General features: G+C 41.5%; 1 non-coding gene across 1 annotated transcript; it reads left to right on the top strand.

Annotated features, from left to right (window-relative positions):
- The first annotated feature begins 12224 nt into the window (after positions 1 to 12224).
- Positions 12225 to 12295, top strand: TRNAE-UUC (transfer RNA glutamic acid (anticodon UUC)). Its single transcript has one exon. It is a non-coding gene; the product is annotated as a tRNA-Glu (tRNA).
- The last annotated feature ends 14773 nt before the right edge of the window (positions 12296 to 27068 follow it).

Below are 27068 nucleotides of genomic sequence, written 5' to 3'. Positions count from 1 at the left end.
AAACTGATAGATAGGCAATTTGACCAAGGTCACACGGTTACAAAATTACAGACAGAAGATTCTATTGTGAGAAAATTGAATGTAGTTCTAGATGGAAATCCTTTCCTCACAGTTTCTTATTAGGACAAGGAAAGAAGGAAAAAGCGGTCACAGGGCTAGTGGGCAGTGGAGTCAAGGTCCACAGCTAGAGAGGCTGGCTTCACATCCCAGACTTAGAACTACCTGGGTCTGATGCAGGTGGCCCCAGATCACACCTTAAGTGCCACTGATGCAACACTTCCCATTTACAGACCTGCTGAGCCAGCAGACTAACTAACTGATAGGAATTTCTGGGGAGCTTTATAGTCTCCTGAGTCCTCCTCCTCCATATTTTGACTCCTTAGGTTCCCAGCCTAGGGGCCAGGAATCTGCACTGAGACTAGTACCTCCAGACGATTCTAACACACAGCCCAGTTTGGGAGCCACTGGAAGAATAGAACTTTGAAGCTGGCAGCCTTGATTTGTATCCTAATTTTTTTTTTCAGCCATTTAACATCTATGTCCTCATTCATTCATTCAACAATTAATGAGTATTTGAGTACCTACTACATGCTGGATGCTGGAGATTTAATAGCAAATAAAACAAACGAAAACCTTCCTTCTTGGAGCTTACCTTCTGGGTTATTAGAAGGTGGTGAGAATAAGTGCCATGGGGCGGGGCGGGGGGGGGGAGCGGAATAAAGCAACAAAGGGAGCCCAAAGGGCTGGAGGAGTCTTGTACCTTTAGGCAGAGTGGCCAGGGAGGGCTTCGTTGATCAGGTGGTATTTGAACAATGATTTGAAGGAGGGAGAAGGTTTAGCCAAGATCTATGGGAAAAGTGTGGCTGGCAGAAGGAACAGCTGCAGTAGAGGTGTGAAGTGAGAGTGTGCTTGGCATGTCCTGGGAGCAGCAAGAAGGCCAGGTGACTGGAAAAGAGTGAGCGAGGGGAGGGTAGCAGGAAATGAAATCAGAGCAATGACAGGGGACTCATCCTGTAGGACTTTGTAGGCCACTGAAGGAGCTTTTACTGAGTGATATGGAAGCCATCGGAAGGCTTTGAGTTCCCTGATCTGTCTTATGTCTAAAAGGGTTTCCTAGTCTCTGGGCTGAGAACAAACTACAGTAGGATGATGGCCGTTATGGAGACCCATTAGGCGGCTCCTGCAGTTATCCAGGCGACAGACAGCAACGGCTCAGACCACGGTGATCTCAGTAGAGACGGTGAGAAGTGAATGCAGTCTAGATATACTTGGGAAGTAGCGAAGACAGGATTTGCTGAAGGTTTGAGTTTGGGTTATGAAAGAGGGGAGTCAAAGCTCTTCTTCAGTAAAATGTATTCAATTACTGATTCATTTAAAGAATATTCATCGGGCGCTGTGCTGCGTGCTGTTCACTGTGCAAAGCCACAGGAGTATGTTGGTACGCTAGACAATATGGTACCTGCCCTATGGATTTACATTCCGGCGACATGAGAACAACTTTACCTAGCTCTCTGGCTTGTAGTGACAATCTGAGGTGCATGTTAGTAGATCTCCACACATGGTAGGGATTACTGTTATACTATTACTATTATACTATTATACAGGATGCTTAAAAAAAGGGTACTATTTTTTTTATGCTTAGGCCTAGAGAACATAGGTTGGTGCCGATGAAATACAAATGGAAGGAGTAGTCAAGATAGAGTGGGATGAAGAGTTTTGTTCATACCCCCAGGATTTCCCAAGTAAACTAACATTCTTGGGTTTTGATTTTCATTTCAATGCAGTGGGTTGTGCAGTAGACTAATACCAAGAAGATCAGGAAGCCATAACCACGGGGCTTGGGCCCAGCTCTGGGAAAGGCTTCTGGGTTCCTTTTGGGATAAGAACAGCACAACGTAGTTGGTGACATGCTTGCTGGGACTAGATCGGAGGTTTTCAACTAGGGACCTCTGATGATGTCCAGAGACATTTTCGGTTGTTAGGAATTGGGGGTGGGGAGGGCCATTGGCATCTAGTAGGTAGAGGCCAGGGATACCATTTGACATCCTGTGACGCACAGGACACCGCTCACAACAAAGAATTATCCAGTTCAAAATGTCAATAGTGCCTGAGGTTGAGAAACCATGTGTGAGGTGAAGAAAAGATAGGTGAAGTAATCACCCCAAACCATAACCGTGTGGTAATAAACAAAATCAGTGGTTGGAGAAGAAAGGTGTTCACACTCGAATACGTGTGATGGATCCTAGAAAGATATCATAATGTCACTAAAAAAAAAAAAACCTGTTGCCATCAAGTCAATTCAAACTCACAGCGACTCTATAGGAAAGAGTAGAACTGCCCCATAGGGTTTCCAAGGAATGGCTGGTAGATTTGAACTGTCAACCTTTTGGTTAGCAACCAGGCTTTTAACCACTGAGCCACCAGGGCTTCATAATAAAAGAGGCCACTCAGAAGAACAACTGTGTGCTACGTTAGCTCAATCTCCAGAAAATGGCCCTCCTTAGAGGCAACTGGAAACCCTGGTGGCATAGTGGTGAAATGCTGTGGCTGCTAACCAAAGGGTCGGCAGTTCGAATCTGCCAGGCTCTCCTTGGAAACTCTATGGGGCAGTTCTACCCTGTCCTATAGGGTCGCTATGAATCAGAATCAACTCGATGGCACTGGGTTTGGTTTGGTTTTCTTTTTAGAGGCAATTATCCGTTCTTCCTGCAGTCTTCACCAAAGGATGTGGGAGAGCCTGTTCTCATTTAGAGGTCCCGCTTGCCCAGGCTGGGATGGGAGCCATTCTAGGAGCAGGGCAAGTCTGTTTGAAGATGTTTTATTCTGGGAAATTAACAAGGCAGACAATGCAAAAGAAAAGAGACAAATTGTTCTTTTGGTTCCAAATAAATGCTTGTTTTCTGACACTGCCTGAATTTAAATGGTCCTCAGTTTGACTGTGAAATTGGCACCTCTTTGAGGTTAATTGTGGGGGTGGGGTGTAATTCACACCACTTCCAGAGCCATTGTCTGCCTGGAATGAGGAGCAGCACCGGTATACTGCTAACCAGTCCTTTAGGCCTCTCTTCTCAAAAGAAAAAAAGCCAGGCCCAATTCATAGGGCAACCCATTCCCCACACTGCTCTCTCTCATCCGTGTAGCCAGTTAAGCAGTTCTCTTGACTTTGGACCAGATCACTTCATCTCTCTGAGCCTCATTTTCTTCCTCTTTAAAATTGGGACATTACCCTGAGATAATCCTTAAACCAGAAATATTCCCTGAAGTCTTCTTACAACCAAATAATAGTTTAGCTTAACTAGTAAAGAATGTTGGCCTTGAGCATCGTGCTCTTAAAGAACTCTGTGGGATCAAACGGGCTACAGCAACTGGAAAGATTAGATAGGAACCTTAGGGGGCAGTGAGTTTATGTTAATGAGGGAGGAACAACTAGGAAAAGGAGGTGAGAATGGTTGCGCCACTTGAGGAATATAATCAGTATCACTGAATTGTACATGTAGAAACTGTTGAACTGGTATATCGTCAACAACTCAAAATAAAATCATATTTTTTCTTTTAATTGGGGCATTAAATGAGCGCCCTAAGGTCCTTCCCGGCATGACTTGCCACTTCTGCCTTGGCCAACAACTCCTATTGGCCTCTCATCTCTTTTGTTGGGAGCTGCCTTATTATTGAGAGCATGAGAAACGCATAACTCATTACAGAGCCATCAACAGCAAACCTGGCTTCTCCAGTTATTAGTTGGGGGACTTAGGAAGATCTTATAAACTCTCCAGGGCCATCCAGTTACATTTTTATGCTTCCTGCCTCTCTAAACATCTATAATTGTATAGGCCCTTGAATCAGTGGTACAAAATTAGAAGGAACCTGCAACTCTATTTTGTGCTGAAGTTGCTCTGACGTTACATGATGGAAGGATAGTAAGCAAATGCTCTTTAGGAGAGAGACGTTTTTGTACCAATCACTTGTTTGTACAAAACATTCCTTTTTGATGTTTCTTACATGTTATTAGACTTCTTTTTGTAAGCAGAGAGCCACTTTTCAGTGCCATCATCAATGGGTACATGTGCCTTTTTTTCACATGCCACAAACCAAACAACTTTAGATCTTATCATTTTTAATAGTCATGGTTAGTCTACTATAATAATGCTCTAAGGGAAAAAAAAAAAAGAACCCATTGCCGTTGAATTTTAGGTTATTTAAATTTGAGTGTCTTCAGCTGATAAGGAGCTCACCCACAAGTAACCATACTTACTTTATTTACAGTGTAATTTGGACATTTTGAAACCCAATGGAACCTCATAGTAGAAAGGCTTCTTGCCTTAACCAAGTGATTTTTTTTTTGCCATAATGAAGATTCAAGAATAGGCTACTGCAGCATCAAAAAGACTTATTCATTTTGTTTTCAGGTGCCTTTGAGTAAGTTCTGACTAATGGTGACACTATGTACAGCAGAAGGTAACACTGCCCAGTCCTGTGCCATCCCCACAATCGTTGCTATGTTTGAACCCATCGTTGCAGCCATTGTGTCAATCCACCTCGTTGAGGGTCTTCCTCTCTTTTGATGACCCTCTACTTTACCAACCATGATATCCTTCTCCAGGGAAAAATGGTCCCTCCTGATAACATGTCCAAAGTACCTAAGATGAAGGGTTGCTATCCTTGCTTCTAAGGAGCATTCTGGCCGCACTTCTTCCAAAACAAATTTGTTTGTTTTTCCGGCAGTCCATGGTATACTCAATATTCTCCCCCAACATCGTAATTCAAAGGTATCAATTCTTCTTTATTCATTGTCCAGCTTTCACGTGCATATGAGGTGATTGAAAATATCATGGCTTGGTCAGGCACACCATAGTCCTCAAAGTGACATCTTTGCTTTTTAGCACTTTAAAGACGTCTTTGGCAGCAGATTTGCCCAATGCAGTACATCATCTGATTTCTTGACTGTTGCTTCCATGAGCATTGACTGTGGAGCCAAGTAAAATGAAATCCTTGACAACTTCAATCATTTTTTTTATGTTTATCATGATGTTGCTTATTGGCCCAGTTGTGAGGATTTTTATTTTCTTTATGTTCAGGTACAGTCTATGCTGAAGGCTGTAGTGTTTGATCTTCATCAGTAAGTGCTTCAAGCCCTCTTCACTTTCAGCAAGCAAGGTTGTGTCATCTGCATATTGCAAGTTGTTAATGAGTTTTCCTCCAATCCTGATGCCACGTTCTTCCTCGTATAGTCTGGCTTCTCAGATTATTTGCTCATTATAAAGACTGAATAAGTACCGTGAAATGATACAACCCTGATGCACACCTTTTCTGACTTTAAACCACCCATCATCTCCTTGTTCTGTTTGAATGACTGCCTCTTGATCTACTTACAGGTTCCTCATGAGCACAATTAAGTGTTGTGGAATTCCCATTCTTCTTAGTGTTAGCCATAATTTGTTATGATCCACACAGTTGAGTGCTTAGCATAGTCAATAAAACACAGGTAAACATCATTCTGGTAGTCTCTGCTTTCCGCCAAGATCCATCTGACATCAGCAATGATATCCCTCGTTCCATGTCCTCTTCTGAATCCAGATGGAATTTCTGGCAGTTCCCAGGTGATGTACTGCTACAACCATTTTTGAGTTATCCTCCGCAAAATTTTACTTGCATGTGATATTAATGATATTGTTCGATAATTTCCACATTTTGTTGGATCGCTTTTCTTTGAGATGGGCACAGATATGGACCTCTTCCTGTCAGTTGGCTAGGTAGCTGTCTTCCAAATTTCTTGGCATAGATGAGTGAGTGCTTCCAGCTTTGCATACGTTTGTTGAAACATCGCAACTGGTATTTCATCAAATCATGGAGCCTTCTTTTTCTCCAATGCCTTCAATGCAGTTTGGTCTTCCTCCTTCAGTATCATTGGTTCTTGATCATATGCTACTTCCTGAAATGGCTGAACATCAACCAATTCTTTTTGGTACAGTGACTCTGTGTATTCCTTTCATTTTTTTTTCATGCTTCCTATGTCGTTCAATATTTTGCCCATAGACTCCTTCAGTATCTCAACTCCAGGCTTGAATTTTTTCTTCAGCTCTTTCAGCTTGAGAAATGCTGAGTGTGTTCTTCCCTTTTGGTTTTCTAACTCCAGGTCTTTGCACATTTCATTGTAATACTTTGTCTTTTCGAGCTGCCCTTTGAAATCTTCTGTTCAGCTCTTTTACGTGATCATTTCTTATGTTTCCTTTAGGTACTCTACATTCAAGAGTAAGTTTCAGAGTGTTTTCTGACATCTATTTTGGTCTTTTCTTTCTTTCTGTCTTTTTAATGGCCTTCCTCTTTCTTCATGTATGATGTCCTTGATGTCATCCCACAACTTGTCTGGTCTTTGATCATTAGTGTTCTGTGCATCAAATCTATTCTTGAAATGGCCTCTAAATTCAGATGGGGTATACTCAAGGCTGTTCTTTGGCTCTCTTTACCCTAGAGGATATTAAAATTAAATTAAATTTAAATTTTAAGAAAGGAAAGGGTAATTGGATAGGTTCAAACACACCTAGCAGCTCCAAGAAGCAAGGCCTAGTAAAGTCCTTCTGTAAAGAAAGCCCTATGAAGCAGTTCTACTCTGTCACATGGATTGCCAACTTGACAGCAGCTAACAACGACAACAAAAGAAGCATTCGATAGTTTTCTTAAATTTATTATCAGGGAAGGCTGTCAAATCTATTTCTCAGGGCTTTAGTAGGAGCACAAAATCTGTTCCTATATTAATGGAATAAGTACAGAGTAACAACAAAAGGAAAGCTGAATTGTTTGTTGTAAAACACCAGTCATCTCTGAATTTTGGGGCTTAGATTCTTTTAAAAAAGTCTGGAGAACAAGGCTGAAAAAAATGAATAAGAGACATTCAATAATCTCTTTCAGATACTGCCTTTTATAAAATGCATTCTGCCATTTTATCTGGCTCCTACATAATTTTCTTACCAGTTGACCCACCTTCAAGTGTTCATCCTCAGTACATAACCGTGACCCAGACAAGCAAAATCCTGGCATGCTTCTCTTTAATCATTTTTGTTACAAATCTAATATATGTTCATTGCATAAAAATTAGAAGTATAGATGAGAAAAAAAAAAAGAAAATAGAGCCCACTTATAATTCCATATCTCAGAAATAAACCCAAAAACCAAACCTGTTGCCGTCAAGTCGATTCCAACTTGTAGCGACCCTATAGGACAGAGTAGAACTGCCCCATAGAACTTCCAAGGAGCACATGGTGGATTCAAACTGCCGACATTTTGGTTAGCAACAGTAGCACTTAACCACTGTGCCACCAGGTTTTTCCCATCTCAGAAACAGCCACTGTTAAATCTTTGGCTATAACCTTCCAGATTGTTTTCCATGAATATATATATTTTTAAAAGAAGTCTTATTCTTCAAGCTATCTTTTACTCCATTTCTTCATTTAACATTTTCTGGGACTATATGGTAGAAATCTACCCTAATTTATTTGTATGACCTTCTGTTGTAGAATTCTAAGGGTGTTTCTAAATTTTACTATTATAAACATATCTGCAGATGTGACCCTTGTCACACCATTTTTGTGCACATCTTAAATTACTTCCTTACAGTAAATTGCTAGATGTGGCACTACTGGACCAAACGGGGATGCCCACTTTCAGGCCCTTGGCAAGTATTACTGGCATGCCTTTTAAATGTACGCCAATGATATTTTATCTCTTCAACCCCAGATGATTAACAAATCAGATTGAGAGGACCGTGTGTGGACTTTCAAGCACAGGAAGTCTTTGGAAACACGGCGATATTTAGGAAGTGTAGGTGGTTCAGTTGACCAATGGCCCCACAAACCATCACAGAAGTTTCAAAGGTGACATTTACAGAAGTGACTTTATCACTACACTATTATGATTTCTGGTAAAGAAGTGGGTGAAAGACAAAACAGAAATGGCTTTCCTTTGAGAAAAACAAAACCTCACACAATAACAAATACAGATTTAACTCAGTAAGACTAACCAAAAACCACTGCCATCGAGTCGATATCGACTCATAGCAACCCTATAAGACAGAGTAGAACTGCCCCATAGATAAATCTTTACGGAAGCAGACTGCCACATCTTTCTCCCATGGAGCAGCTGGTTGGTTCAAACCACTGACCTTTTCGTTAGCAGCTGAGCATTTTAACCACTGTGCCACCAAGGCTCCTCAATAAGACCATAAGCACTACTAAATACAGGTTTAATTAAAAGTAAATCTAGTAAAGTTGAAAATTTACAACACCCTAACATCTCAAACTCCCATTAAAGAGCTCTTGCTTATAAAAGTACAAAACTGTAAAAATAAGCCAAACAGTTTAGATGTCTATGAATAGAGGAATGGATAAATTAATTATAGTATATTCGTATAATGGAATATTATGTAGCAAATAAAATAATTTAAATATCTCTACATAAACCACCAGGAACCCCCGGGTGTGCAAACAGTTAACAACCCAAAAGTTAGAGGTTCGAATCTACCCAGAGGCACCTCAGAAGAAAGGCCTGACAATCTACTTCCAAAAAATCAGTCACCGAAAACCCTATAGAGCAAGTTCTGCTCTGTGGTGTCACCGTAAGTCGGAATTGACTTGACGGCAACTGGTTGGTATATAAACCAACACAGATTTTTTAAAAACAAAATTGTAAGTAAAAGAATAAAAGACACAAAATGATACATCCAGAATATATATGTTAAGGGGAAATATGTGTATATATTTAGAGACATACCAAACTTAAGATAGTCCTTACCTCTGGGGAGTGAAGAAAAATGAAACCAATGGGGAGGATAGGAGAAAGGGGAAAAAACAAAGGTCCTAACTTTATCTGTAATTTTATATTATTTTAATTGTAAAGAAACATGTATTTTATCAAATCTAAGATGCCAACAGTTATTTTTGAAAAAAAATTGCTGCCCAGTCAATTCTGACTCATAGCAACCCTACAGGACAGAGTAGAACTGTCCCATTGAGTTTCCAAGGAGCGGCTGATGGATTCAAACTGCCGACCTTTTGGTTAGCAGCCAAGCTCTTAACCAGTGCACCACCCGGACTCCAGCAGTTATAAAAGCTATTATTATTTTATGGATCACTCAGAAAGAAATCACCATCACCATTAACTTAAACTGCACCCAGTTTCAAAGATGCTAGAACGTGTAGGAGAAAATATGTAAAGTTCTCTTACCTATAAGGCAAAAAAGACAAAAGTTTAAGACTTGTTAAATCAGGAAGTGATTGGGGTATGCCGGTATTGGTTATATAAGTCTGTGAACTTTTAAAAACCTTTCCAAAAGAATAAAATAGGTCAGATATTATAGGGAACAGAGTTCTTCTATAATGTATAGCATTTATACTGCTTGTCTAACAAGTACACGACTTTTGAGTGTTAGTCACCTTTTTGTATGTGCTCCAAAATGTATTGGAATGGCGTGAAGGTGGGAGACATGTCCTTAAAGCTTTGTAACTCTAGAGGCATCTGACTCATGACTTATATACTTAATACTTACTCAAGAAATACTTGTCCGCTAAAGTTGAAATTTTGCCAGTTTGAAAGAACATTCTCAAAAATATTAATCCTTTGTCTGTTCGCCAACCCACGCGCTAGGAATCTGATGCTGCAGACCTCGAAGGCCAGCTTCACAACCCATATATCTTCGTAGGAAGCTCTGATGGTTTGTTGTAAGGCTATTATTCCAATTGGCTACTTATTCCCCCGGAGAAGAAGCAAACTTCAAATAGCTTTCCTCAGCCAGTTATTAGTCAGCAAACTGATACCATCTCAGCTCCTTAGTTCAATCTGATTTCACTGGAGGACGTTGTAACACTGGAGCTAACTTGCCTACAAACCTTTGTGACCACTCTTGGCGTAAAGACAGCCCCCCTCTGGAACATATTGCCGATAAAATACAGCATTGCCAATAAAATACAGAATTCCCCGCTAAATTTAAATTTCAGATAAATAATGAATCATTTTTTAGTGTAAAGATGTCCCAAGTATTGCATTGGATGTATTTATACTAAAAAATGATTCGTTGTTTATCTGAAATTCAAGCTTAACTGTATTTTTATTCTCTAAGTATGTATGGTAATCAGATCTGGAATACGAAGGCAGTGGTGATTCAGCGGTAGGATTCTCGCCTTTCATGGGAGGACCCGGGTTTGATTCCTGGCCATTGCACCTCACGCATAGCCACCACCCTTCAGTCAGTGGAGGCCTGTGTGTTGCTATGATGCTGAACAGGTTTCAGAGGAGCTTCCAGACTAAGACGGACTAGGAAGAAAGGTCTGGCAATCTACTTCCAAAAATCAGCCAGTGGAAACCCTGTGGATCATGACAGTTGGATCTGTAATTGATTATGGGGATGGTGTGGGACCAAGCAGCGTTTTATACCATTGTCCATGGGCTTGCCGTGAACCTGGGGCCAACTCCACAACAGCTAACAACAGCCTGGAGTTTAACAAATCTGAGGAAAGGGAAAAATAGGACTGGAAGCTAAGTGAGGAACAGGAAATAGAGAATAGGTTGGAAGTGGTTGCTAGGAAAAACAAAAAAAAAAAACAGTGGCTACCTTGAAGGAAGATAGACTTGATTTGGAAACCAATACGTACTTACTATTTTTTTTTATTTGCATAGAGGGGTCCATTCTACATTATATACATTTATGACCACAGAGCAATAGCGAGGTCTCAGCAGTCCTGGTCATCAGTTTGTCAGCACCAAATCAGTGTGTCCCCCACAGGAATAAGTGGCAGAGGCCTCTTCCAGGAGACACAGGTTGTTGTGGCAGACAGGGTCACGGGCTGCCTTCTCAAGCCTGCACTCTGCTGCTCCCCCTTCACTGATTAAACACAAGAATCTTTAGGTGTCTTTCTTTATGTGTGGTTTTAACGTTGGCTTAGAATTCCAGATGCAGTGTGAACACGGGCTCTGTGCTCCATGTGAGGAGAGATGGCAAACTTCCCCCAATCTGGCTAGAGCCAGCTCCTCCTCTGAGGAGTTAGAGACCCTGAAGCCCTTGCCCTGAGCCAGAGTCACATTCTGTGGCAAGTTCAAAGCCATCTCAGCTTCTAGAATGCCGGCAGGCCCTGGGTACTTAAAAACATTTTAAAAATATACCCCCTTCCTGTTCTTCTCTAAGTTACAAAAATAGAAGGAAGTGGGGTGGAGGGGGAGGCAGAAAGAGAGGTGTCAAGCAGACATTCCCTGGGTCTGAAGAAAGCGGCAGACTCCACAGTGTCTCACACCTTCCCCAGGTTTGTGGAGAGAATTATGGCTGCTTACTTACCCTGTTGCCTGCACGCATGTCTAAAGAGATTAATATCTTCTCTTCCCTCTTTGGTTTTACAATGCAATGTTTGCTGAGGTGAGAATTTAGTTATTGTTTTTTTTTTTTTTTTTTTTTACTTTATGTTTTGATCTCAGGGAGTTTAAAGTTACTTTCACTTTTGTGAAAAAACTGTAGCCCTGAGGAGAAAACGTGCAAACCCTCACCAAGGGCCCCTGGTAAAGGAGGCCTTGGAAGAAGCTGCCTCCATTGTTCCTTGTTTTCAGAGCTGCATTGGGCTCTTACCACGGGCTTTCCAGTTGATCTCATTTAACGTCCTTCTCACAGTGATGCAGTGGGAGGAGGTGGTGTTACCCCATTTTACAGAGGAGAAAACTGAGGCTGGGCTGGGTAGAAAGGGGGCAGAGCCAGAAACAGACTGGGTCACCTGGGTAGCTACATTTAAGGTCACAGCCATTGAAAGCCATATGGAGTGCAATTCTACTCTGCACACATGGGTTTGCCATGTCGGAATCAACTTGAAGCAATTGTTCTTGTTTGTTTGTTTTTTTAACATTGCTAAAAATGCAATGGAGCCCTGGTGGCACAGTGGTTAAGAGCTCGGTACTAACCAAGAGGTCAGCGGTTCGAATCCACCAGCTGCTCCTTGGAAACCCTATGGGGCAGTTCTACTCTGTCCTATAGGGTTGCTATGAGTCAGAATTGACTCGATGGTGACGAGTTTGGTTTCGGTTCTAGAAATGTAATGAGATGGCGAAAACACCATTTCCCAAAACTGCTTTTAGAGAAGGACCCGGATGTGGATGAGAGGGCTGCTTTGATAAGCTGCTTAGGGAAGGAAGAGAAAGGAGGAAGAGTGATATCCCTAGGAGCTTGCAATAGATAGGGGCTAAGCTGTCTTCTGAGGGCCTTGGTGGTTCAGTGGTAGAATTCTCGCCTTTCGTGCAGAAGACCTGGGTTCAATTCCTGGCCGAGGCACCTCAAGCACAGTCACCGATCATCTGTCTATGGAGGGTTGTCTGTTGCTATGATGTTGAACAGGTTTCAGCAGAGCTTCTAGACTAAGACAGACTAGGAAGAAAGGAAGGGCAATCTACTTCTGAAAATCAGCCAATGAAAACCTTATGGATCACAATGGTCCCACCTGCAAATGATCATGGCGATGGTGAAAGACCAGGCAGCATTTTATTCTGTTGTGTGTGGGGTCGCCAAGCATCGGGAGCCAACTTGAAGGCAGCTAACGACAAAGATATCCTCTAAGGAAGGAATGGGAAGATGGGGTACAGGGACCAGTGGGGTTTGCAGATTTGAGGGCAGAGACAAATTGTTTTGGACAATGAGCAATCCTCCCTCCTGGTCCTCCAACCACACTGCTTCTCAGCCTCTGCTCTAAATAGCGTATACCAACAAGGAGAAGAAGAATGGAAACAAATCTCTTCTCTTCTTGACAGAATTCTCTTTTTGAGATAATCTCTTTTTCTGACTGCAATAAAATTTTAGAAGCTGGAAAGCAGAACAAGTATTGACTGACTTAATTGACCCAACAAAGCTGGATTCTTAAATATGAGGCACAGCCAAGGGTCAGCAGACATCTTCAGAACACGACAGCCTGAAAGATAGAAGTCTAAGTAAGGAGATGACAATTTTTTTTTTAATATTAATATTCTCTAAGAGATAAGATGGAAACCCTGGTGGGGTAATGGTTAAGTGCTACGGCTGATAACCAAAAGGTCAGCAGTTTGAATCCACCAGGTGCTCCTTGGAAACTCTATGGGGCAGTTCTACTCAGTCCTGTAGGATTGCTATGAGTCGCAATCAACTCGATGGCAGTGGGTTTTTTTGGAAAGAAAAGATAGTGCATGAATGAAATAAACAGGATACTATAAAAAGAGAGACAGAGAGAACAAGAAAAAGTCTTGGAAAATAAAAATCCGAAAGCAGAAATGAACATCTTAATAGATGTGCTGATAGATAATTTTGAGGAAATCTCCCAGAAAGTAAAGCAAAAATAAACAAGAGATGAAAAATAAGAGAGGAAATATTTGCAAATTAGAGTGTCCAGAAGGCTCAACATCCAAATAAGAGAAATTCTAGAAAGAACAGAGAAAATAATCAGTGAAATAATTAAAGAAAATTTCCCAGAATTAAAAAAGGCTCATTGAGGCTCACCACGATAGATGAAAATAGACCCTCACCAAGGCCCATCACTGAACATTGAACTCTGGGGTCAAGGAGAAAATTCTAAGAGCTTTCAGAAAAGAACTTTTTTTTTTTTTTTTAACAAAGGATCAAGAGTCAGAATGGCTTCAGATTTCTCAATAAAACAGTGAAAACTAAAAGACAATGGAGAAATATCTTTTAAATTCTAAACAAAAATGGCTACCAATTTAGCCAAGACAAACTATTAATTAAATCTCCGGGTAGATGAAAGACAAGTTTAGATATGCAAGGTCTTAAAAAATTTATCTCCTGTGTACTTCTTTGTGAGGAAGTAATTAGAGGGGGTGGCATCAAACCTAGGGATTAAACCAAGAGAAGGACAGATAAACAGGACCCTACTCAAGAGAGGGAATCCTGATGGCATAGTAGTTAAGTGTTATAGCTGCTAACCAAAGGGTTGGCAGTTCGAATCTGCCAGGCACTCCTTGGAAAATCTATGGGGCAGTTCTACCCTGTCCTATAGGGTCACTATGAGTAGGAATCGACTCAGTGGCACTGGGTTTGGTTTTGGTTTACTCAAGAGAGACATAAACATAAAACTGAACTATCTAACTAAACCAGGCCAGAATCCAAGACCACTGGCTCAGATTTAGTGCTTGTTTTTTTTTTTTTTTTTTTACTTTATTTTAATCAAATTATCAGGCACATTATTGGTCAACAAAGATTATTATGAAGATTATCAGCCTCCTGGGTCTATTTCCTTTCCCCACTACTTTCCACTCCATAGAAGCAAAAATTTTCACCTCTTTTTGCTGTTTCTTTTGGTATTTTCCTTCAGATCTTTAAATAACGTACTTATAGTCCTACTTCTTGAGTTTTCCGTTTTAGGCATTTCCTATTTATTCTCCTTTCTGGAAATTAAAGATTTCTTTCCCTTTCTCCATCACCATTCCCAACCATCACACACCCCAGACTTTTCTCTCCCCATGTTCCCTTCTGTTGGTTGAGTCTTATTGTCCTGAACGTTGTTTTGGGCCTTGATTTCCACATTATGCTAAAGGCTTTGGGCTTTTTCTTCCTGTCACTCAAGATACTTTTTTTTTTGCAAGATGCATGCGTGTGTGTGTGTGTGTGTGTGTGTCTGATCTGATGATTGAATCAATGGGTTTGAAATAAAGCAAAGACAGGAAAGCAGTAGGAATAAAAATTTCTGCAATCAAGACAGCCACACAGACGTGTGAATAAGATTTTCAATAGAAATATAACAGAGACCATGTAGAATGTAGGGCAAAATAGAGAAAGTGATAATAAGTAGACTTACCAGGGCAGCGCATGTGAGAAATAAAATTAAGCTCAAGATCAAAGAACACACTCAGCCTTCTTACTTTAGATACAAATTGGCAATTAGCCTAGTTTACCCTCCACAGTGACCACGAAAGGGCTATGGGATCCAAACAGGAAGTATCAGCCTCTAAAATCTAAAAAGCCCCTGATGGAAACTTCTACTCTTAACTGCCCAGTGCCTCTCTCTCCTTGTGGGAACAGACCATCTTTTCTTAGAGAACATCCCTTCTCTCCAAGGTAACCATGTGGTTCTTGTGGGAACTGCTTGTCCTAAACAGCTTGTCCTTCCTTGATCCATGTTGATAGATCCAGAGGTGGACATTTAACCCAAGCCAAGCCAATTAGAATCCTTCCCTGGGATTAAAAATAAGAAATTGTTACAAAGGGAAGAAGGTCTTTCTTTTCAGTGCTATGCACCACTTAAAAGTCAAAACTCTTCAAGTATGTAAGAAAGGGAAATTGGATGTTGAGGAACAGCTAGTAGGCTCAGCCACAACTGCTTACTAAGACAATATAAGAGGATATTATAATTGGAACTTTTCCTGCCTCATTTTTGACTGTCAAAAGAATAACTCTTGGAGGCACTGTCAAAGAAGAACTCAGAGACTTTGTGGTTATTTGCATACTGTTTGTTATTATGCATGCAAATTGTTAACTCACATGTGGGGGAGATGGATAAAAGAGAGGCAAAAAACAAAGGCAGAAACAGGATTTTAGAGGGAAGGTAGGAAGTAGAAACAGTGAATCTTGTTTGCATATGTTTGGGTTAATTGATTAGGCGACAGCTAGTTAAGAGGTTAGAATGGGCATTTTGTTCTAGAATAAGCCTATTAGAGGTATCAAAGGAAACAATTTTAGTTGTTTACGAATACTCCAGAAAACCTTGAGAGCTTAGTTGGGGTGGAGTATGAGAGACGGGCTATAATGTCCTTCCCTAATGCCTCCGCCTTAGTTGAGGCAGGTTTGCATCATTTCCCTTATTATAATTTCTCAGCACCATCCATCATGCTTCATGCTCGTTCAATGTACCGATTGCTCAAGATACTAGCAATAACTTGGAAAGAGAGTTTTGCACCTGGAAAGTAATCCTACTGAATGCGGAGGACAGTAGGAGGTGTTTGCCTCACTCTTGGGCATTACAAAAAATCAATACAGGGAGTGTGCTACTAGGGCCCCAGCGAACTGGTGTACCAAATGGCTTGAAGGAAGACTCTGGGAAGTCCCAGAACTAGTTAGCCATGTAAAAAAAAAAAAAAAAGGCCATTAATATTTTCTATTTCCATTGCTACTTAAGTCTTAGAGGGCCTATATGTGTCATCCCAGGAATTATTCTACCAGCCAGAGGTAGTCATTAATGGGCTGGACCCAGAAGGAAGCAGCTCTTCCCAGTAGCAGTATCTGCACTGACAGTGTCGAGACAGGCTGATCAAAACTCCCCCTTGAAAAAATCAGCATCTAGTCCTCAAGCCTGGGAAAAGTAACACTGCATGTTCCATTCACCTAGTATCTTTGTACAACCTCTTCTCTCCGCTTCTGACCCTCTATCCCCTTGCCTGGCTACTTTACTGATGCTGAGGCCCGACCTCAGACTAATTAAACTCAGATCTGTGGGTCCTGATGGCACAATGGCTAAGAGCTTGGCTGCTAACCAAAAGATCAGCAGTTCAAATCCACCAGCTGCTCCTTGGAAACCCTATGCAGCAGTTCTACTCTGTCTTATAGAGTCGCTATGAATCGAAATCAACTCAACAGCACTGGGTTTTTGGTTTTGTAGAGGTGGGGCCCAGGCGCAGTTATGTTAAAAAGGCCCTCAAGTGACTTTAATGTTCATCCTAGGTGAAAAACCCACTGGCAACAAAACAATTGGAAGAACTTTGCTCAACTTGTTTTACCAATAAACTTCTGGTTGCTTATGGGATCAAGTAGAGGAGGCTGCTTTTCCAGTCTTTCCAAGAAACATTGGCCCCTGAGAAAAGTTTAAATACTTCTTTATTTGAGGTTCAGATGATGTTTCAAAACCATAAAAGATCAGGCTGGCTGTAGTCTACGGGGAATATTTCACTTTCCCGGTCACTGGGGCAAAAGACCTTTATGGCAACCCCTGGACCTTGTAGATGCCTGTGAACTGCCCTCATTCCCTAATACTCACCTTTCTCTCTTCACCCCTCACTGTCTTAAAGTCCAGCCATTCCGTGTGTCCGCTCAACCACCTTCTGCCACCTTCTGTCACCTACATTCTTCTATCTTTTCTCTCCTATGATTAAGTCCTAAACCACTCAGTCTTGGGCATGCATTGCAAGCCAGTGCCTTTTCTCCTCCACTCAGGTTCTGTTGGTCCACAGCAAGTAGTGAAGCTACCATCATCCGACCTTGATCAAATCACCTCACTTTCAGGTCTCAGTTTCCTTATCTATAAAACGAAAAAACTGGAAACGTGGTGCCCAAATGTAACATTCAGTGACCACAGTTTGCTATCATAATGACTTCAGAACGTGAACTCCAGATGGGGCCAAGGCCCTGAGACTGGCTCATCCTCTTCAATAGCTCCTCAGTCTGTTCCCTTCTCTTCATCTCTGCCACCACGTGACTAACTTCTTTACTCAGGACTATGTCAGTCACTTCCTCACTGATGGCCCCATGTCAACTATGGCCTCATCCAAACTCTTATGTGAACATTAATCAGAAATGGTGGATCTGAATATGCCCATGCCACTCCTCTTAGGCTAAAGAACAAAACCCTTAACCTGACGTTGAAGTCTGCATAACCTTGCCCCTTTCTATGTCTCCAGTCTCATCTCCACCTCTCTTTTTACCCTATGGGTTCCAGCCATGCTTTTAATTCTTCAAAATAGTCTTCTTGTCCCCGAATCTTTGCACAAGCTCTTGCCTCTTCTTCTAACCCTCTATTCCTTTGCCAGGGTACTTTACTCATTGTAAAGATGTTGGCTTAAACAATCCATCCTCAGGGAAGCTTCCCCTGACCTCTCAGGCAAGTCAGGTATGCCCGTTCAACACCCCCTCTACTTTATTAGGGTCATTATTACAGTGATTAATAACAAATTTATCTATACATATTTTTGATTGGGGTCTATTTTTCCTACTCTTTGCAAGCACAGTACCTAACACAGAGTGGACACTCAATAAATGCATTGCAAAAGCGAGTGAAGAAGTAGAATTGGAATGTGTACAAACACCTCACCTTGCTCTCTTGCCCTGTTCACTCTAGGTAGAATCCGCATCAACACCCAAGCAGTGTCTACCCACTCTGACCAACTTCTTTATTGTCCCTGCAAAAAACACTCTTAGAAAAAGACATAGTCAATTAAGAAAAAACTCACCGTTAATAAGGCCAATAATAACACCATCGATAATATCAATGATATTACATATCTATTGGCATTGCGTGTGTATGTGTGTAGCACTTTGGAACCCTGGTGGCACAGTAGTTAAGAGCTTGGCCACTAACCAAGTGTTGGCCGTTTGAATCCACCTGCTGCTCCTTGAAAACCCTATGAGGCCGTTCTACTCTGTCCTATAGGGTCATTATTAGTTGGATCAACTCGATGACAATGGATTGGTTTGTGTGTGTGTGTGTGTGTGTGTGTGTGTCTTATGGTTTTACTTCTCTCAAACATACATGTCTTCTGCATTAGAAGGCCTCCTTATCTGTTGGGCCATCATTAGGAGGTTACACACATGACATCCCCCCATCCTATCCTATCCAACTCAATTCCTTCCAGAAACACTGGAAACCATTGTTCTGTACAGCATGGGCACTTCCTTCTCCACAGTCCTGTGCCAGTTCAGGATAAATAATGCCATGACATCCTTCCCTTCTCTGGATGATTTTATTAGCATCACAAAATATTTGAGCCAGAGCCTTCTGCAAGTCAATCCCAGCTGGCAATAGATGATCTATTCCCTTGAATGCCCTGTGTCAGAGGCATCAGAAGATAAACCAGCCCTGGGTCCAATGTGAGGTGAGATAACAAATGCTAGTTATTACTTTGCAAAGCTCAATGAAGCTCAAGATCCCCTCCCAGCTTCTGGGAAGCAGATACCATAGTGATTAAAGAGTCTAGGCTTGGGAGTCAGGCAGACCTAGGGTTAGTCCCTGACTCTGTCCCTAAGAACTTGTGCAAGTGACATAATCTCTAGGACTCAGATTCATCACCCATAAAATGAGAAGAGTAACAACTAACTCATGTCGTAAGACTCAGAGTTTCTGGAGCAAGAGGGGAAGTTAATAAGGAAGAGCTCAAAAACAGTAGGGCTGTCAAGGTTTCTGACTCTGAGGATGGTGGAACACCAAGGATCAAGAAGGCAAATATTCGCCTTCACTTGGCCAAGTCACCACAATGATATGTCTACCTAATATTAGAGGTAGTTTAGTAGTTCAGGCTTTACCTTTAATTTACTGGGTATCTCTACAGAGTTTGGTTAACTAGTCTGTGCTTTGATTGGCTCATCCATTAATCATACATTATTCCATCCAGTTGTTCCTAGGATAATTTTTCTAAATAAATTAATCTGCCACCCCTTTATTTCTACTTTCTTTCAGAGTTTAAAAGGCTATAATGATCTCAGTCTAATTTATTCACTTACAGCAATGATTTTCAACCTGGGGCAGTTTTGCCCCCAAGGTACATTTGGAAGTATCTATAGACATTTTTAATTGTCACAACTGAAGGAAGATGCTACTGGCATCAGGTAGGTAGAAGCCAGGGGTGCTGCTAAACATCCTACAATGCACGGGATAGTCCCCACACCCCACCCCACAACAAAGAATTATCTGACCCCACATGTCAATTATGCTGGGATTGAGAAACCCTGACTTAGAGTGAGGTGTTGAGCTTGTGGGAATCAAGACAAACGTCACTTTAATCCAGTAGCTCGTCAGCCTCAATTCTAAGACGAGCACCTCCCATTAAACTTCCTGGATTCTCTCCCTCCTCTCTAGCTCTGCAAACAGCTGCTTCAAAATAGTAACGTGCAAAGTCTGTCTTAAATTCAGGGAGTCAAGAAATTCAGAGTTAAGGTTTAAAAAATTCGAGACTGGCACTCTGCTGTTAAAAAAAGACAAAGCCTGAAGGTGCCAGGGTGTGAGTTGGAGACAAAGTGTCAACCAAGCTTTCAACTCCAACCCTGCTACTTTTGGCTTTTGTGGGCTTAGGTCAGACTCTCTCTGCGATCTGGTTGTTCTGTGGTTTCCTTCTGAGTTCTATAGAACTTGAAGAAATAAACATTGGCAAAATTTAGAGCAGGCCTCAAGAGATGGGGGCATGAGCTATAAAAATAGCTCAGAATTTGCATTTCTAAATAATTATTTCTCAAATAAAATCACTTACATGTGGCACTTTATATTCTAGACTCAACACTTAAAGCATGATTATCGTATATATTACTTACCTGTTCAATAAATCAGTTACTTATGTGTAATTAAAATGCCAGGGAACCAGCAGTCAAGAAATCAAATGACGCATTGCATTGGGCAAATCTTCTGCAAAAGACCTCTTTAAAGTGTTAAAAAGCAAAGATGTCATTTTGAAGACTAAGGTGCCTTTGACCCAAGCTATGGTGTTTTCTATCACCTCATATGTATGCAAAAGCTGGACGATGAATAAGGAAGACTGAAGAATTGTTGCCTTTGAAACGTGGTGTTGGCGAAGAGTATTGACTATACCATGGACTGCCAAAAGAATGAATAAATCTGTCTTGGGAGAAGTACAACCAGAATTGTCATTAGAAGCAAGGACGGCAAGACTCCATCTCACATACTTTGGACATGTTATCAGGAGGAATCAGTCCCTGGAGAAGGATATCATGCTTGGTAAGGCAGAGGGCCAGAAAAAAGTGTGGAAGACCCTAAACGAGATAGATTGACACAGTGGCTGCAACAATGGCCTCAAGCATAGCAACGATCGTGAGGATGGCACATGACCGGGCAGTGTTTCGTTCTGATGTACACAGGATCACTATGAGTTGGAACCAACTCGATGGCAGCTAACAACAGCAACAACAACAATTAAAATGCCAGCATGAGGACTCTGAGGACCAAGATGCCCCTGATCTAAGCCGTGGTATCCTCAGTCACCTCATATACCTGCAAAAGCTGGAGGATGAAAAAGAAAGATCGAAGAGGAATTGATACCTTGGAATTATGGTGTTGGCAAAGAACGTTGAATATACCATGGCCTGCCAGAAGAATGAACAAGTCTGTCTTGAAAGAAGCACAGCCAGAATGCTCCTTAGAAGCGAAGATAGTGAGACCTCATCTCACATGCTTTGAACACGTTATCAGGAGGGGCCAGTTCCTAGAGAAGGACATCATGCTTGGTAAAGTAGAGGATCAGTGAATAAGAGGAAGACCATGTACAAGATGGATTGACACAGTGGCTGCAACAATGCGCTCAAACATAGTAACAATTGTGAGGATGACACAGGATCAGGAGTGTTTCGTTCAGTTGTACATAGTATTGTTATGAGTCAGAACTGACTCAATAGCACCTGACAACAACAACAATTAACATGGAAGCCATGGATGCAGAAGAGAAGATGGTATAGCCAAAACACATGGTATTTAGAGACGGAAACAAAGTAGCTTTCAGCTCCACCTCTGCTATATATTCACATTTTGAGCAAATTGGGTAACTTCACTAAGTCTCGCCTTCCCCATCTTGAAGCATGGGGAAAAAAAATCTCTAAACCACAGATTAGCATTGTATATAAAACAACTGCCGGAGCTCTGGAACCTAGCAAGCGCTCAAATATTTATACCATATCAAAAGACAAAAAAAAAAAACCTTGTTGCTATCAAATCAATTCTGACTCAGAGTAGAACTGTCCCATAGGGTTTCCAAGCAGCGGCTGATGGATTCAAACTGCCAGCCTTTTTGTTTGTAGTCAAGCTCTTAACCACTGCACTGCCAGGGCTCCATCAAAAGACAAGGTCTCTTTAATTATGAAGTCATTGATATACACATGAAAAGGTAAACTGAAAAATTCAAGGCCACAAATAACATGGCAGCCTGCATTGAGATTGAAGAGGGTCATAAAGACATCATCCAGGATTACTTAACCCATTAACAATAAATATTACATATAGTCTCTGGGTGGTGAAAATGGTTAAATGCTCAACTACTAGCCGAAAGGTTGGCAGTTCAAACCCATCTGTTGGTGCCACGAAAGACAGGCCTGGCAATCTGTTTCTGAAAGGTTACAGCCTTAAAAATCCTATGAAGCAGCTCTACTCTGTTGCTTGGCATGGCCATGAATCAGAATTCAAGCGATGGCAACTAACAACAGCAACTAACCAAAAGGTTGGAGGATTGAATCCAACCAGTGGCACCGCAAAAGAAAGGCCTGGTGATCTAATTCTGCAAGATTATAGTCACTGAAACCTCCAGGGAGTGCAGTTCTACTCTGAGACACGTGGGACTGCCATGAGTTAGAACTGACTAGACAGCAATGAGTTTTGTCTATATATTTGTATGGAGACAGAAAGAAAGGCCATGTCATAGACTGAATTGTGTCTCCTTGAACTGTGTCAACTTGGCTAGGCGATGATTCCCAGTATTGTGTGATTGTCCTCCATCTTGTGATCTGATGTAATTATCCTCCATTTTGTTGTGTTGTAAATCCGAACCTCTGTATGTTAATGAGGCAGGATCAGTGTGAGGTGTATCTTGAGTCACAGCCTTACGCAAGCGTGTGATTCAAGTCATACCCTTACTCAAGTCACACCCTTACTTAAGTCACATCCTTAAGAGAGCAGAGAGGGAAGGGACCTCACTACCACCAAGAAAGAAGAGTGGGAGCAGAGCGTGTCCTTTGGACCCAGGATCCCTGTGCTGAGAACCTCCTAGACCCAGGGGAAGGTTGATGCCAAGACACACGGAGATCTCCAAGGAACACAGACATTGAAAGGAGACAAGGACCTTCCCACAAAGCCAATAGAGAGAGAAAGCCTTCCCGTAGAGCCAGCACCCTGAATGTGGACTTCTAGCCTTCTAAACTGTGAAAGAATAAATTTCTGTTTGTTAAAGCCATCCACTTGTGGTATTTCTGTTCTAGCATCACTAGATGACTAAGATAGGCCAGGAAAACCCCCCCCAAAAAACAAACCCACTGCTGTCGAGTTGATTCCGGCTCATAGCGACCCTAGAGGACAGAGTAGAACTGCCCCATAGAGTTTCCAAGGAGCGCCTGGCAGATTTGAACTGCCAACCTCTTGGTTAGCAGCCGTAGCATTTAGCCACTACGCCACCAGGGTTTCCTAGCCCAGGATACAAAGGTGGAAAGCCATGGGCATATTCAGGAGTCCTCAAGGTGTCATAATTAGCTGGACTATAGCATATGTATAAGGATGTACTCAAACATAAAGCTGGAAAAGTAGTTAGGGTCTGTGCTAGTTGGCTATCATGACAATAACGCTGTATAGTAAACCAACTCAAAACTCAGTGGTACACACCAAGAAGTGTTTATTCTCATGCTCATGGGTCTGCAGGTCAAAGGAGGTTTTTTTGAGATACATTGAGTTTGGCTGGGTAGCTCTGATTCCACTGTGGTTGTGGAGGCTTGGATCCGGGCTATGGGTTGAACTCAGGTCTTCTCTGTATGTGTTCATTCTGGAGCCCAGGCTACAGGGGCTGCAAGAATCCAGGGCATGTTCTTCTCATAGCAGACCCAGGGCATAAGAGCCAAGCTAAACCATGAAAACACATGTAAGACATTGGCTTTTGGGACATCTGCTCATATTCCAGTGCCAAAACAGGTCACATGGAGTGGCGAAGTGTTCCACGGGGTTTCCAGTGGCTGAATTTTTGCAAATAGATTGCCAGGCCTTTCTTCTTCTGTGGCCTGTCTGGGTAGACTTGAGCCTCTGACCTTTTGGTTAGCAGCTGAGCATGTTAGCTGTTTGCACCACGCAGGGACTCCTAAATTTAAAAACGGGGCAGTAAAAGTATAAGTGTGGCCAGAATGATGTTTACAAGAACTACTTACACTTTTGTGATGGTGTGAAGTCTTAAGAAGCAATCTAGTCTAATGATGACAGCATAGGGAGTCTGAAGATGCCAGGCAAGTCATTTACCGTCCTTGTGCCTCAGTTTCCTGCTCTGTCAAGTACTGGTAATCAAAATTACCCTGTTAATTTCATAACCTTCTTGTAAATTTGAAAGTGTTTTTTAAATTGTGTAGTGCCCTAATACAGATTATCATTATTCTATTGGTATTATGAAAATTGTAGAAATTGGCTTAGCACACTACTAGGTTTCATAGAAAGATAATTAACGCAATCTGTTTTGTTAAGAAAACGTAATTTTGTGAGCAAGATTTGGTAGAAAGAAAAATGACCTTGGCATTAGAAGACATGGGTTTAAGTGTAAGTTTCTCCAGTTTCTGTCTGTGTCATTCACAGAAACAGTTCCCCGGCTAGACTGAAAAGTGGGAATAAGGCATGGTCCGTCAACCTCGTCCAGATGTTTGAATGAGGGGAATGGGGAAGCCTTTGGGAAGGACAGAGTTCCATAGGATCGTAAGACATATTTATGTTATCTTTATGTTGAGAACATCAATTACCTGTGAGCTGGGCGGCAGAATGTTTACTAAAAAGATAGCCAGAAGCGCCAGAATCTATAAATACTATTTCGCCAACACCACTGCATTTTTACCAACAGTAGAGAGGGAAATATTAAGTGTTTTATCTTAAAAAATGTTATTCTCAGAAGATATGGTACTGAATGCCTCCTGGCTCCTTCTCACCATTCCTCTCTTTACCAGCTCCCACTACTAACACATACACCAGGTCCCTTTAAAATCCCTTCCCTGCAAACTGAGGGAGGTTCCCATGGGGTGCAGTCAATATAGGACATCTGCAGCCTACCTTTTCCCCTATTGCCCTCCTTCTGCTTGGCACCAGCACACCCACTGGGCACCAGAGCTTCTTCTGTTGAGTACTATGGCCCCCTCTGGCCGTAGTTCTGGGCAGTACTGCCCCATCTGGGGTACCATCTGTCTGCTGAGTACGAGTCTTTCCTGCAGCCACTCACGTGCTGGCCCTTAAGCATCCAAAGTTGTGGGCTGCCGTGTTGTGAACTGGGGTGGGTGGGAAGTGGTGGGATTCAGCCTCTCATTTTGAGGTGTTACGTAAAGAGTACAGCTTGTAGAAACCCAGTCTTATGGAATCTTAATGACACAGTCTTTCTAATTGCTAGGTTTACACTGAGACACAGCTAAAAAAAGGTGCCATGCTAGACTCAGAATGATCTTCCCAGAAAACCAAGACAAGGCTGAAGCATACCCATGGACACGGCATCAGTTCCTGCAGAGATCCTTGCTCTGTTTGCAAAAGACTGACTCATCAAGAGGTTAAGACAGGGTGAAAGAAACCAGCTTCAACTTTCAGGTACACTATATGTCTAAGGCTTCATTCCCTCTCTCTAGTTCCTTGGAAGCAAAGTCTTGTATTTTACCCTCTCTGTGTTACATGCTTTGGAACGATAGAACTAAATCTCCACCTGTTCTAATAAGCAAAACATGACAGACAGCCAAAAGTGTGAAAGCCAAAACCATGTGAAAAACTGCCTCAAAAGATGAGAAGCCCATTTGGAGGGAAAATACGTGGGCTGCTAGTGGGAGTTTCTCACTATTGAGTTTTTTACACAGGCTTTTGCAAGGAGGAAAAGGTTAAGAGGAGGTGAAGTGTGGAGATCTAGCTAAGATCTCTTTAAAAGTTTTTAAAAGTCAGATTGTTATTAATCTGTGGAAATATCACTTGCAAATATTAAAAATCCCCTAAAAAATAACCTCCAATTCAATCTTGTCAGAAAGCATGATATACAAAAACGAATCAGTTATGTGTAAGGAAAGGTGGATGACCTTATGGCAGACGGACTGTTGAGTGGATTCTTGATTCTCATTATTAGAGCAATAATAGCTGTGCTGGAGAGTTCAAAGTATATAACTAAAGCTTTAAAGTCTTTATGCTTTGGTGGCAGTCTAAAAGATCCTTTCTTGGACAAGATAATGAAAGTCGTTGCCATCATAAATGTTACTGTTATGTGTTTTACTATTAACCTTACTCTTATCTTTGATGACTGACTTCGCAAAACAGAAATAGAATTTGTTTAAAGTTTATCATGGTGAACACGGTATTTTAAATTGGTTGTCTTGATCCAATTTTTGCCAGATTTATTAGAAAGCCGTTCCTCATCAGAGGGAATACTGAATTCACTCAAGGCAGAATAGGACACTAAACCCAGTGGGTTTCTACAACCCACTCCTGTAAGTTTTAAAGCATGATTTACAGTGTTCAAATCTGCCCTTGATTCATTCTTCAGGAAGGATGTGATAGAAACCCACTTTGGCTTTGTTGGTTTTCTGACATGGCTTGGTAATTGATATTGATGGCCCATGTACTATGCTGCTAAAAACCAACCAACCAAACAAACAATAAAGCCAACCCCCTTGCCGTCGAGTTATTCTGGCTCATAGTGATCCTACAGGACAGAGTAGAACTGCCCTATAGGGTTTTCAAGGAGCCACTGGTAGATTTGAACTGCAAACCTTTTGGTTAGCAGCTGAGCTCTTAACTACTGTGCCACCAAGGCTCCATGCCGCTACAGGTGACATTTTTAGACAAGAACAAGACATCCTAGAGGAAAATCTCTGACAAGAATGTTTTCCTTAATCAAGAACAAAAGTCAACAGCCTCTTAAGTATAATAGCAGAGTGAAGCCAGATCACACACCTAAAATCTAATAAAATGAACAAAGAAAAAAACAACATATGCATATATATGTAATGTATATTCAGAACGAGGTGTGTGTCTATGTTTTTGTATGTGTGTGTGTATGTGTATGTATATATCACTGTCTGCACTTAGACAAGTACAAATTCATACCATGCTTTGAAATGAGAGCCATATTTCCTAGGGAATTACACTTGTCTCCTGAAAACGAGGAAAACCCATTGAAGGCCAAAACAACATCATCTGGAATGTCAAGGAAAAAAATTGACTTAGCAAAAGTCACAATCTCAGTTATTGAGGAAAGCATCCAGATAGTCAAAGATAATGCAGAAGAAGTCAGAAGAGGCTAAAAGTCATTAGGGAGATGAAAAGTAATATAAAGAAGATAGGTCGTGATGATTACCTGTTTTGTTTATTACATGAAAAAGAGAGTATAACCAATGGAATTAAAAAAATATTATAGTTATAAAAAAAGCAGTTATTACAAAAATGATGGAA

This window comes from Loxodonta africana, chromosome 27 (genome assembly GCF_030014295.1).
Source record: "Loxodonta africana isolate mLoxAfr1 chromosome 27, mLoxAfr1.hap2, whole genome shotgun sequence".
Taxonomy (NCBI): Eukaryota; Metazoa; Chordata; class Mammalia; order Proboscidea; family Elephantidae; genus Loxodonta; species Loxodonta africana.
Note: the sequence above shows the minus strand (reverse complement) of the source record. Positions and strands in the feature narration are given on the sequence as shown.